Consider the following 10,944-nt stretch of genomic DNA (forward strand, 5'->3'; position numbering starts at 1 on the left):
GTTCACATAATACGGTATGCAAGTTTAACATATTTTGTTTTCTGTGTTTATAAAGACAGAACATCTGGTGGTTTCACATTGCATGATGGCTTATTTTAACCCATTTCCTAAATGGAATAAACAAGTCAAAGAACTAGGAGGCAGCAACACTGTTTTTCACTACAACACTTGTGCAACTGGTTATTTGAAGTATCTCTAATTGGTGGTGTATACAATGAGGAAACAGCCTATTTTTCTTCCACCACTGCCTTCAAAAATATTTTTGGCTCTCTTCCCTGTTCCTTGGAGGTATCACAGGCAGATCTAATGGCTTCTAAGTCACTTTTCATTCACTTATGGGTCCTAAAAGAGTCTCATTTTTCATGTATTAAAAGGTACTATATGGCTAAAACTTCAAACTGTAATACATTTCAAAGTGTTTCCTGTCCCTCGGTTCAGAACTGAATTTTGGTTGGAGGACTTAACAGTGGGAAGAAGAAGTTGGCCTATACTTTCATTCTCCTTGCTCTCGGCTTTCTCTTCTCCCAGCTTGTCCTGGCAAGGACACCTAGAGACACTCCTAATAAATCTCCTTGAAGCTTGGAAAAAATGATGCCTGAAGTAAATGGCGTAGAGATTCTGGAAATTCCTTGGTAGAGGAAGGAGTCAAAAGGCTCAGAGAGGTAGACATGTTAGAATTGACTTATTGTGCACTACCAGAGAACGACTAGATGATTATGTTTCCCAGGAAGACCCAGAGGATGCTTGCTTCACAATAAGCAATAAGGAATGAAGCCAGGGTTAATAATAGGAGATACCAGGGGACACTGGGCTCCCTGGTGTCAGTAGGGGTGATAGGATCTAGAATGGCCAGTTGACAGCATAAAACTGTCAGAGGGAAGATAGGATTGGTGGAATTAATTGGCTATATTAATTGCCACAATGACTGTATAGAAAGACAAGTGTGTGCAATTATTCTCATGGGTAACAAAGCTAGAGTGACAACCAAGGATCATTGACCCTCAGGAATCTGTGGCAAAGACTAATAAACTATGGTATTCTAGGAGCAAGATATGTGGGCAGGCAATGAAGGTGTTTGATTTGTATGTCCAGAAAAGATCTTGAGTTGGTCAGTACCACAATAGAAAATCATGGTCTCTTGTCCAGTTTTAAGAACTGAGGCAGTTTTCACACTTAGAACACATTGATTAAAGGGCCATGTCCCCTTGAAGAAGTTTCCTGCAATACCATAGCAAGTAGTTACAGTAGCTATTCACAATCCTTCCTCAAAGGAACCTACTGCCATTCACCAGAGTAATTATACACTAGGAAGAGTAAATATTTAATTCTTTTTAAGGCTATGGATAAGCTGACATGGACACCAACCACGTAACTCCAAGTAGCATCAGCCTCCTTGTTGGAATGATTATGTTTAGAGGCCAAGTGATAAACGGAATTCGAGCCCAAGTCAGAGAGCTGTGGAATACTTAGCAAATGGAAGAACCATCACATTGTTTCACTATGGAGTAAGTCTCTCTCTCTCTCTTTTTTTTTTAGAGATGGGATCGTGTTGTGTTGCACAGGCTGGTCTCGAACTCCTATCCTCCAATGATCCTCCCACCTCCACCTCCCAAAGTGCTGGGATTATAGGCCTGAGCCACCATGTGCAGCAGAGTAAGTCTTTATGGTGGGAAAGGCTAAGCAGAAACCCTTAAAGTCCCTAAAAGAAACTCCCTGATCCTCATCCGTGGGCAACGATAGTAAGTTGAAAGCAAGAAAGCATCCTGCAGTGATTCATGCCACCCTCAAACACTTAAAAGGATGCAGGAGTATTGCTGTCCATGAAAACTCATTCAATTCATCAGTTTGGTTCTTGCTTAAACTAGATAGTTGATGAACAGTGATAATGGTCCTTGGCCACCTGGACATTCTGGTCATTGGTCCACTATTATGATGATACCATGACAATTGGACCTGGTAGCAGAAAGTAGCTACAGCTCTAAATGCCTAAGTAAGGCATGTGCACCTAAGCTGATGGGAGATAAACCCTATGAAGATTCAGGGGCCTGATGCATCTGTAGGAGTTTTAGAAGCTCAATGGTCTAGACCAGGGATTGCCACACTGTGGCCCATAGGTCACATCAAGCCAACTGCCTGTTTTGGTATGGTCTGCAAGCTAAGAATGGTTTTTACATTTTTAAATGGTTGAAAAAATCAGAAGAATAATATTTTATGACATGTGAAAATTATTTTAAATTACAGTTAGTATTATAAATGAAGTTTTATTGTAACACAACCACACTCATTCATTTACATTTTGTCTATGGCTGTGTTTGAGTTTCAACAGCAAAGCTGAAGAGTTGCAACAGAGACCATATGTGGAACTTTCATCACTTAGTAAGTCACCTCAACAGCATTTCAAGTGCCAAGTATATTTACTTTATTTTACCAGTGCATATCTTTCATGTCAAAGCAAGAAAAGTAGACGTTCAATGTTGCACTTTCAAGTCATTATGGCGTGCTGTTTATACATAAACATGTATTTACTATGCATCGATACTTTGACTATGCTAAAACACAGTACATGTCAACATTACCAGACTAAGCACTCATCACAATACACTCAACTCACAGGAAAGCAAAAGGCAGAAAACTTAGGAAATTTAAACTGGAATATCTCATTATAGAAGAATTTCTTCACTAGAATTACAAATGTAAATGAGGCTGCAACCAAAGTTAATTTTTCAAGTGGCCCATTTGTTAGCAAGCAAGAAAAATTATTTACCAATAGTAAGCTAATTAAATTGTGTTTGGTTCTATCAGCTAAATAAATATGTACACAGAAAATAAACTTGTTTAAGACTATGAGCCTTTTGATAAGAAGAGTTGGTTGAAAAGTTGAGGACATTGGGAACAATATCAATAGTTAGTTAAAAAAACAAAGCTAATGGTTCTGAGTATCTTTCCTTGTCTTCTGATGAGTTTACAGATGCTACTGATACTGCTCTATCGTTGTTTTTTTACTTGAAATGTCAATGCTAAGTTTGAAGTAACTGAAGAATTAAGCTTTATGAATACTCTGTGTGGAACAACTACAAGTGGAAATAATATAATATTTTCAAAGAAGTTGAGAAAATCTTTAATTCAATACAACCTGAAGTGGAATCTGCTAAGATGTGCATGGTGGAACAGACAAAGGCTTAGTTGGACAAATTTATAAAGCTTATGGGGAAAGAAAGATGTTAAAACCTGTGATTACTCATTGTATTATTCATCAGCAGGTACTTTGCATAAAATATTTGAATCTATCATGTGTTATTGCACCAGTACTGTCAAAATGAACTTTATTCATTCTTGTGGACCTAACCATCTTCAATTTTCTGACTTTTTTCTTTTTTTTAATTTTTGTTGTTTTGTTCATTTTTTTTCTCTTTGTATTTTTAAAATTGTTTTTTCAGTTTTCTGATTTTTTGTGAGAAATAGAAGCTGAATATCCTGAATTAACCTATCAAACAGTAGTTTGATGGCTTGCCAGTGGTAAAGCTTAATTGTGATTTTTTTGGTTTTAGTTCCAGGATGAAATTGAAATTTTTCTGAACAAGAGGAACTACTCTCATCCACTATTATTCAACACTGAATGACTTTTGAAATTTTTTTGCTAGATTTTGCTAATTTTTAGGTGTGTTGTGGTATTAAGAGTTTTTGTCTTTTAGAACTATATATTGATCTATTTACACATGAAAGGATATCATGTTTGGGATTTTCTTAAAATAATCAGGGAAGAGAATGGAAAGTGAAAGGGTACAAATGAAATAATATTGGCCATAAAATGATACTAAAGCTGAATGATATTTATATTACATTCAATATAGTATCCTCTCTACTTCTGTACATGTTTGACATTTTCTATAATAAAAGGTTGGGGCCAGGTGCAGTGGCTCACACTTGTAATTCTACTACTTTGGAAGGCCAAGGTAGAAGGATTGCTTGAGGCCAGGAGTTTGAGAGCAGCCTTAGCAACACAGTGAGATCCCTCCCCCTACAAAAAGCACAAAACTTAGCTGGGCATGGTGGTCCATGCCTGTTATCTCAGCTACATGGGAGGCTAAAGCAAGAGGATCGCTTGAGCTCAGGAGTTTGAGGTTGCAGTGAGCTATGATGACACCACTGTACTCTAGCCTGGACAGCATAGTGAGACCCTGTGTCTAAATAAATGAATGGGTGGATAGATAGATAGAGGGAAAAAATCAATATCTGTTATTATAGCTAACAAAGAAAGAAGTCACCTTATAGATAGATTGGCTTGAAAAGATATCCCAAGACTTAAGTGATAACCAAAATAGTCATCAAAGGGGCAGCCAATTCTTCAGGTAGCTGAGAGTCTAGGGAGTCACCTCAAACTTGCCTCTAGAGCCAATGAGCCACATGGGATTTAAATCACAGTGTCAGCAAGAGTCAAATAGATGATTTGGGATGAGCAGAAATAAAGAACTCGCTGCATAAGGAATGAAAAAAATCTCTAAAAATCCTCTGGCCTTTCCAGAGTGAAGAAGGAAATCCCTCTGGGTTGGCCAAAGACTGAGAACAGCGTGAACAAGAGCCAAGTTATCCAGGAAGCAGATATGCAGGTGTTAACTAAAACAAAAAAAATTAATCAGTGAGGTTTATCCTTTGGAAAAAGGAGAACTTTATTTCTCATAAAGGGTAGCAACCTGCTAGGCAGCCATTCCAACAGGTTGGGAAGCAGAGCCTAGGCCAGAAGCCAGGCACACATGTTTCAAAGAAGAGACAAAAGACAACAGGATTTTATACTAAGCAGGTGGTCAAATATACATATTTAACAAACTATAGGATGAGTCATGAATATTTATGAAGGGAAATCATATACATGTAATTCTGCTTTATCTCTCTTATGCCCATCATGCCTGGGAACTCAGTTTTAAGGTGTTTCTGGGGCCCCATTGGCCAAGAGGGGTCTGTTCAGTTAGCAGAGGGCTTAGGATTTTATTTTTGGTTCACGCAGGAATTCCAAATTTTCTGGAGTAGTATGGGAGAGTAGAGTAACTAACCCTCTAAAATTTTTACAAACTCAAAAAGGAGGGAAGAGCAGGTAGGCTTTGGAGGGTACAAAAACTTGTCTGAGATCAAAGGAAGTCAAATTGCCAAAAGCAAGGGCTCTTATCCTTTGATGGGCCAAACAATCCTTTAAGAATTTATTTTTTTTAAATGAGAGAAAATAAAAGTTTTCACAACACAAAATTTTGCAATTGATTTCAGGGGAGGTTCAAAGCCTGAGGCCCAAGAACCCTAGATTAAGAACTCCTGGATGAATATCTTGCTTACAGAAAGTTCGCATGGAGATAAATGACAGGGAAGATGAGGAAGGCATTGTTAAGTGTGCTGTGCTCCTTTCAGGCAAAGAGAACACAGCAACATCAAGGATGCTTTCCTGCCCTAGGGGCATTTACATGAAACTGTAAAGGACCAGGAATGGGGAGCTTTGCCTAGTGGGGACATGCTGAGGCAGTCACTGAAAGGTTGAAAATAGCTGTTTGGCTTGAGAAAGTCCAGTATTTGAAGCTGTATCTTTTATAAAACCAAAGATCAGGTAATTCACAGTTGTAGTCTCCACTCTATTCCCTACAATCACTATTCATGATTTTTCAGCATTCAAGTCAACTAAACCAAAATTTTATAGACAATGTATTGGGAAGTGTGTGAGATAAAAAATTACTGAAACATGGACCTGACCCAAGCACACTCATCTCTAAGTGGAAAATGTGAACATCCCTTGCAACAACCTGGTCCTGAACTCTTTGACCTTCAACTTCAATGTCCTTCTTCAGTCTTTTCCAGCTACACACAACCATAGCCACTCCTTTGGTATTCTCCTCATTTAATACTTCTCCATTGTCAAGATCTCAAATTCTGAAATTCTTTTAGACCATAAACTCTTATTCTTCTGTCTTTCTTGTACCTAATATTTTTTCTCTTTACCCTCATCATGAACTCTAGACTCTTTGAATGCTTATATCCAGGTCTTCCAACTCTGTCTGGGTTTCACTTGCCTCCTTCCTATCCTAGACACCAATGACATGTGAAATGACCAAGGACCATTAGATGGCAGCATAGTCTCAACTAAACTGCTCACAAGGTTGAGCAAGTCAGGTAAGATTATTGTTATTTATGAGAGCCTCGTTTGAAGGAGCAGTACAATAGTGGAATTAAAGGATATAGAATACAGGGAGATCATTCAGCTGGGGACAAGAAGATCTTGACCCCATACAAGTGTAAACCAGAGAAGTGGCTAGACCTAAGCATGAAGGGAGATGGCAGGGTACTTTCAGGTTCATTGTGTGTAACCACTTCATACCTATCCACGTAGGCGGTCTTCCACCTGCTTTGAAAAATTTCTTGCCCAATGACCCTGAAGGATTTTCTATTTAAGAGTCAGTTACTTAATGCCAACAAGCCTCCTGGAATCCTTTGCTCTTAACTGCCTTGCCAGTTCCCAGTGCTAGGTAAAGTCGACTTTCTTGTCTCTCTCCTTCTGGGCATGCAGGTGCTCCTGCAGAAAGTTACACAACACTGCACCTCGATTCAACTCCAAAGCATAATATGTAACTTCAGTGGTGACCTCAAGGCTGTTCAACTTTCCTTCATTTCATTCTTAGGTAACTACTTGGGGCATTCCTCATAGAAGCAATTCTATGCCTTCCCCATTCCCTGAGATCCCTTACCACGTTTCGGCTCACCCAACCACAGCAGTTGACCTCACACCCTCCTTTATCTGGAGGGGTTGGACCATCCATCCTGGCCTATTCTGAAGCCCTCTCCTGAAGACTTAGCACAGGAGCTACAGAGTCCTATGTAGTATATTAATAGAGCTGGATAGAGAAGACATCAGAAATTCCACCCTCTTCAATGGAAAGGAATGAAAAATGGATATCTTATATATCTTCTCTGAATCAACTTACTCCTCAGAAAGATATGTTACAAATGTTAATACCTGGAGTGTTTCCTAAATCATCATCAGAAGCCTGGAGTTGTATCTTTTACAAATCTTATCTGGAAGGACAATGCTTTCAAACTATTCACTAAGTAATTAACAAACTAACATAAAATATACTCTAGTCCTTTAAATTTCAATTGACTTTACCCTATCCCAATGACTTGTGATTTGTTCATTAGGTCATTCATTTAATACATACATTAGAGCCAAGTCTCATAGCCACTACACATACTGCCACATACAGAAATGTAATAATGGAAGACTTTTATGGCAGATAATGAATAGTGGAAAACAAGAATCATTCATCCAGAATTTGTCGGTATGTCCCTCCAGCCACCACTGCAGCCAAAGCTGCTGCCACCAGTGCCAGGGCCAGGACCACAGCCTGAGCCTGAGCCAGCACAGCCACAGCTACAGCTGCTGCCATGGCTGCCCAAAGGCCTTCTTCAACATGGAATTTTCCTTCTGATGGCAAGACAGGGTTCTTAGATCTGCCTTCTTGTTCCCTGATCTTCTCGAAGGCTTCTGTCTTCTGCACTAGAATCTTACATTTAATTTCATCTGGATTATTTTGATACAGAAGCCTAAAAGACTGTACATGAGAGATTTCATCTCATTGCCCAACATGATAACAAAATAAATCTAACTGGAGAATAGTATTGTAGCTCAATAATCCATGAAGGGGCCATAGCACCCCAGACCTGAGAGAGTGCTGATGCCAGGCAGTATTATAAAAATATACCATTTTTTTTCTTCTTTATAAGCTCATAGTTATATTCAGGCCAGTTTGTAAAAGATGGTTGGATCAAATTGTTTTTTGACAATTTGGAAAAAATTTGGAACTTGTTCACGTGGCCAAAATTTAGTTGCCCCAATAGGTAATGTAATGAAAACTATGGACCAAAGTTTTGGGTAAGGCAGTTTGAGTTTTTCTTTAAAAGGCCTTTTTAACCTTTTTTTCCTTCTGTTTCAAATGAGTTTTCAATGTTCACATTGTTGCTAGAACTGGTTGCCCCAATTGACCTTGAATTAATGATAACATAGACATTGAGTTTTAGCTCAATACCATTAACCCAGCAACTGCAGTTCACAAGTACAGAGAGATAGAGAGCTTAACAAACTATATTTTAACTCTATAGTGGCAGGTTGACCATTTGAGCTCTGATATTTTATTGATGTAATTTGCCCATCAGTTTAAACACGTGCACAAGAATAGAACATAACATGTGGAGACCAACTAGAGTCCTAGAAAACCTGGCATCTCTTTAAACTTTCTTATAGACAATACATTTATGTGCCACATACAAATATAGATAAACACTCAATACAAAGAGAAATTTAAGAGGTTTCAAACACAAGCCTGGGAACACCACATCAAACAAAACAAAACTCAAAGCAAGAGTACTTCCAAACAAATCTATATAGGGGGAGACTGGATAGAAGTTTTCAAGAATCTTATCTCAAACCAACTTGTACCAAAAATGACCTGTCCTAAGTCCAAACGGCATAAAAGCCCAAATGGCATAAACAGAGGATTCCCAGTGTGCATACCAGTTTTGAAGAATGTAGTCAAAAGGGCTACATGCAGGGATTGAATTCTTATTTCCCAGTCACACACACAAATACATACACACCCAAATGGACTGAAGTTCCAACAAATAAGCCTAAGGAGGGCCAAATACAAACAGTCATAGGTCCTACTGTCCCAAATTGTTGAGGTTTCCAACATGAATGGGAATTCCTCTGGAGCTCCCCAAATGGAGAGAGGAGGTTTTGGGTCCTTCTGGGAGTTAGCTACTCTCCCAGCAAAACAGGCCCCAAGGCAGGATTGTTGCAAGGGATTTGGAAATATTAGGAAATAAAGAGATAATATAGATGGAGAAATGATTGAGATGGAGACAAAGTGCAATTTAATTGATGGGGGAGTTAGGGGGTCCCCAGCATTCCCATGAGCTGTGAGGCCACAAGTGAAGTCCTGCATCACTATTTATTGTTACAACAAATAGTTGTCTTTTGTTAGAGAATTATGTATACAGCTCATTTTTTGAGGTTCCCAGGGGCACCTTACTAATTCCGTCTATAAGAATAGGTGGTTAAAAAATTTTTCAAAGATAAGCATGTTAAGCCCTATGTTAGAAACAGACCTAGCTGAGCATACAAATTAAAGGTAAAATGTATAAAATGAGAACACTGAGTCTCTGTACTACTCTAATCTACTTCTTCTAGACAGAGAGACATGTAGTCAGGAGTGAAGCAGGAATAGCCTTAAAGTCTAGGATAGTTCCAGCTGCACATTATCGGCTGGGCAGGCATTTCAATCAGCTTCTCCACCAAGGACCCAAACCAAGCTTCTGCCTTGCAAAAAAGCTCAAGGTGATGGTCAGAAGCAAAGAAGAAATGTTGCTTTGCAAATGTCTTCTGACAATGGCTCCCTTGTTGGAAGCAGCTTCTATTCTGTGAACTAACATGTCCACAGATTCCTTCAGGGCAAAGCCTTGCAAAACTCCTGAAACTTTTCACGTCTCTTAGCCTATTTCCCAACAGGGTCCTACTCTCCCAAATGGTTGAGCCTCTCAACTCAAACAGGAGTTCCAGAGAAACTCCCCAAATGGAGAGAAGAGTTTTTCCACCGTGTAGTACCTTCAAACAGCACTCACCCACCCAGACACAGATGCCAAATCCAAAGGTCAAAGGTCCATTCATCCCTGACATGACAGTTAGGGGTGCATTTGGGACTGGTGACAGCAAAGCCAGCGGGAGAAACCAAAACCAACCTCTGGCAGAAACTCAGCCAGGCAGCCACTAGGGAGGCTTTAAAGTCTCTTTTTATCCCATGGCTACCAAGCTGCAAGCAATGGATTCTGAATGAGCCCTCAAATTGTTAATGAATCCACAAGTGGGGGTTCAATGTTGCTTGCAGCACAGAAAGCCAATTACTGAGACAACAAGGATTATCAAAGAAGAAAGGGTTTATTGCAGGAGATATGTCTATTGGGAGGAAGAAGGTATGGAGTGCCTCAAATCTGCCTCCCTAATCAACAGATCAGGGGTTTTTTGGAGGTGAAATGAATAATGCATATGGGGAGTGAGTGTCATTACATGTTTGCAGTGGAGTGCATAGCACATAAGCACAGTGAGAAATCATGCTAGTTTATATAGCCCATGATCAAAAAATGGTGGACAAGTCCCTCCCAGGATGGGGATTTTAGCATTATAATGAGCTAGGGTTAATATTGGGCATTCTTTCAGCTTTGTGCATAGGCTCAGTGGGGTCCTTGGGCACAATCTATGGTGGGGTATCACTTTTCTTGTCTTCTCTGGACAAATAAGTGATGTAAGGCTTTGTAGTCATCTTGTGACCACAAGGAGGCTGTGCCATTTCTGGAAAAGAAACTCAAAATGGAATGCATCAGTACAACAGGAAGTTACAAAGTTCTGGCCAGCAAATCTTCCTGGCCTGGGAACTTGAAACATAAGAGAACTACAAAAAAAAAAAAAAAAAAAACTATAAAAAATGTTTTCTTGCTTATGAAGCCAGTTGTAGTTATAAAAATCTTTACTTCTGTATTTCTAAACTGATCTGTCTATATTGAAAACCAAGAGTTCATACTAATTCTTACCCAATTCCACAAGGTTCATTCTAGTTTTGTAACTTTTTGTAATTGTAACCTTCTCTTACAGTGAGAAATCAGGCTCCATAGGTGACTACATAATTTGCAGAACCCAGAGGAAAATGAAAATGCAGGGTCCTAATCCAAAAACCAGGAAAAACTGCTGTTAAAGGTACTAAAATGTAAAGCTTTTTCCCTATTTTGCATGGTCTCTCAAATTGTAATAATGTTTTTTATTTGTTATGTAATGTCATTTTAAGTAAAGAAAAATTAAACCTTTTAATTATTAGCATTAGTTATACTGTTTATCTTCTTACTGTGCAATACCAGTTTTAAATGCAA

The 10,944-nt window shown here is 39.0% G+C and overlaps 1 long non-coding RNA gene across 1 annotated transcript; it reads left to right on the plus strand.

Moving 5' to 3' along the window:
- The first annotated feature begins 1,611 nt into the window (after positions 1-1,611).
- On the plus strand, positions 1,612-10,897 carry LOC123647099. The gene is made up of 2 exons (XR_006738137.1): positions 1,612-1,653; positions 10,673-10,897. It is a non-coding gene; the product is annotated as an uncharacterized LOC123647099 (long non-coding RNA).
- Positions 10,898-10,944: the final 47 nt, after the last annotated feature.

This window comes from Lemur catta, chromosome 11, assembly GCF_020740605.2.
Source record: "Lemur catta isolate mLemCat1 chromosome 11, mLemCat1.pri, whole genome shotgun sequence".
NCBI classification, from domain to species: Eukaryota; Metazoa; Chordata; class Mammalia; order Primates; family Lemuridae; genus Lemur; species Lemur catta.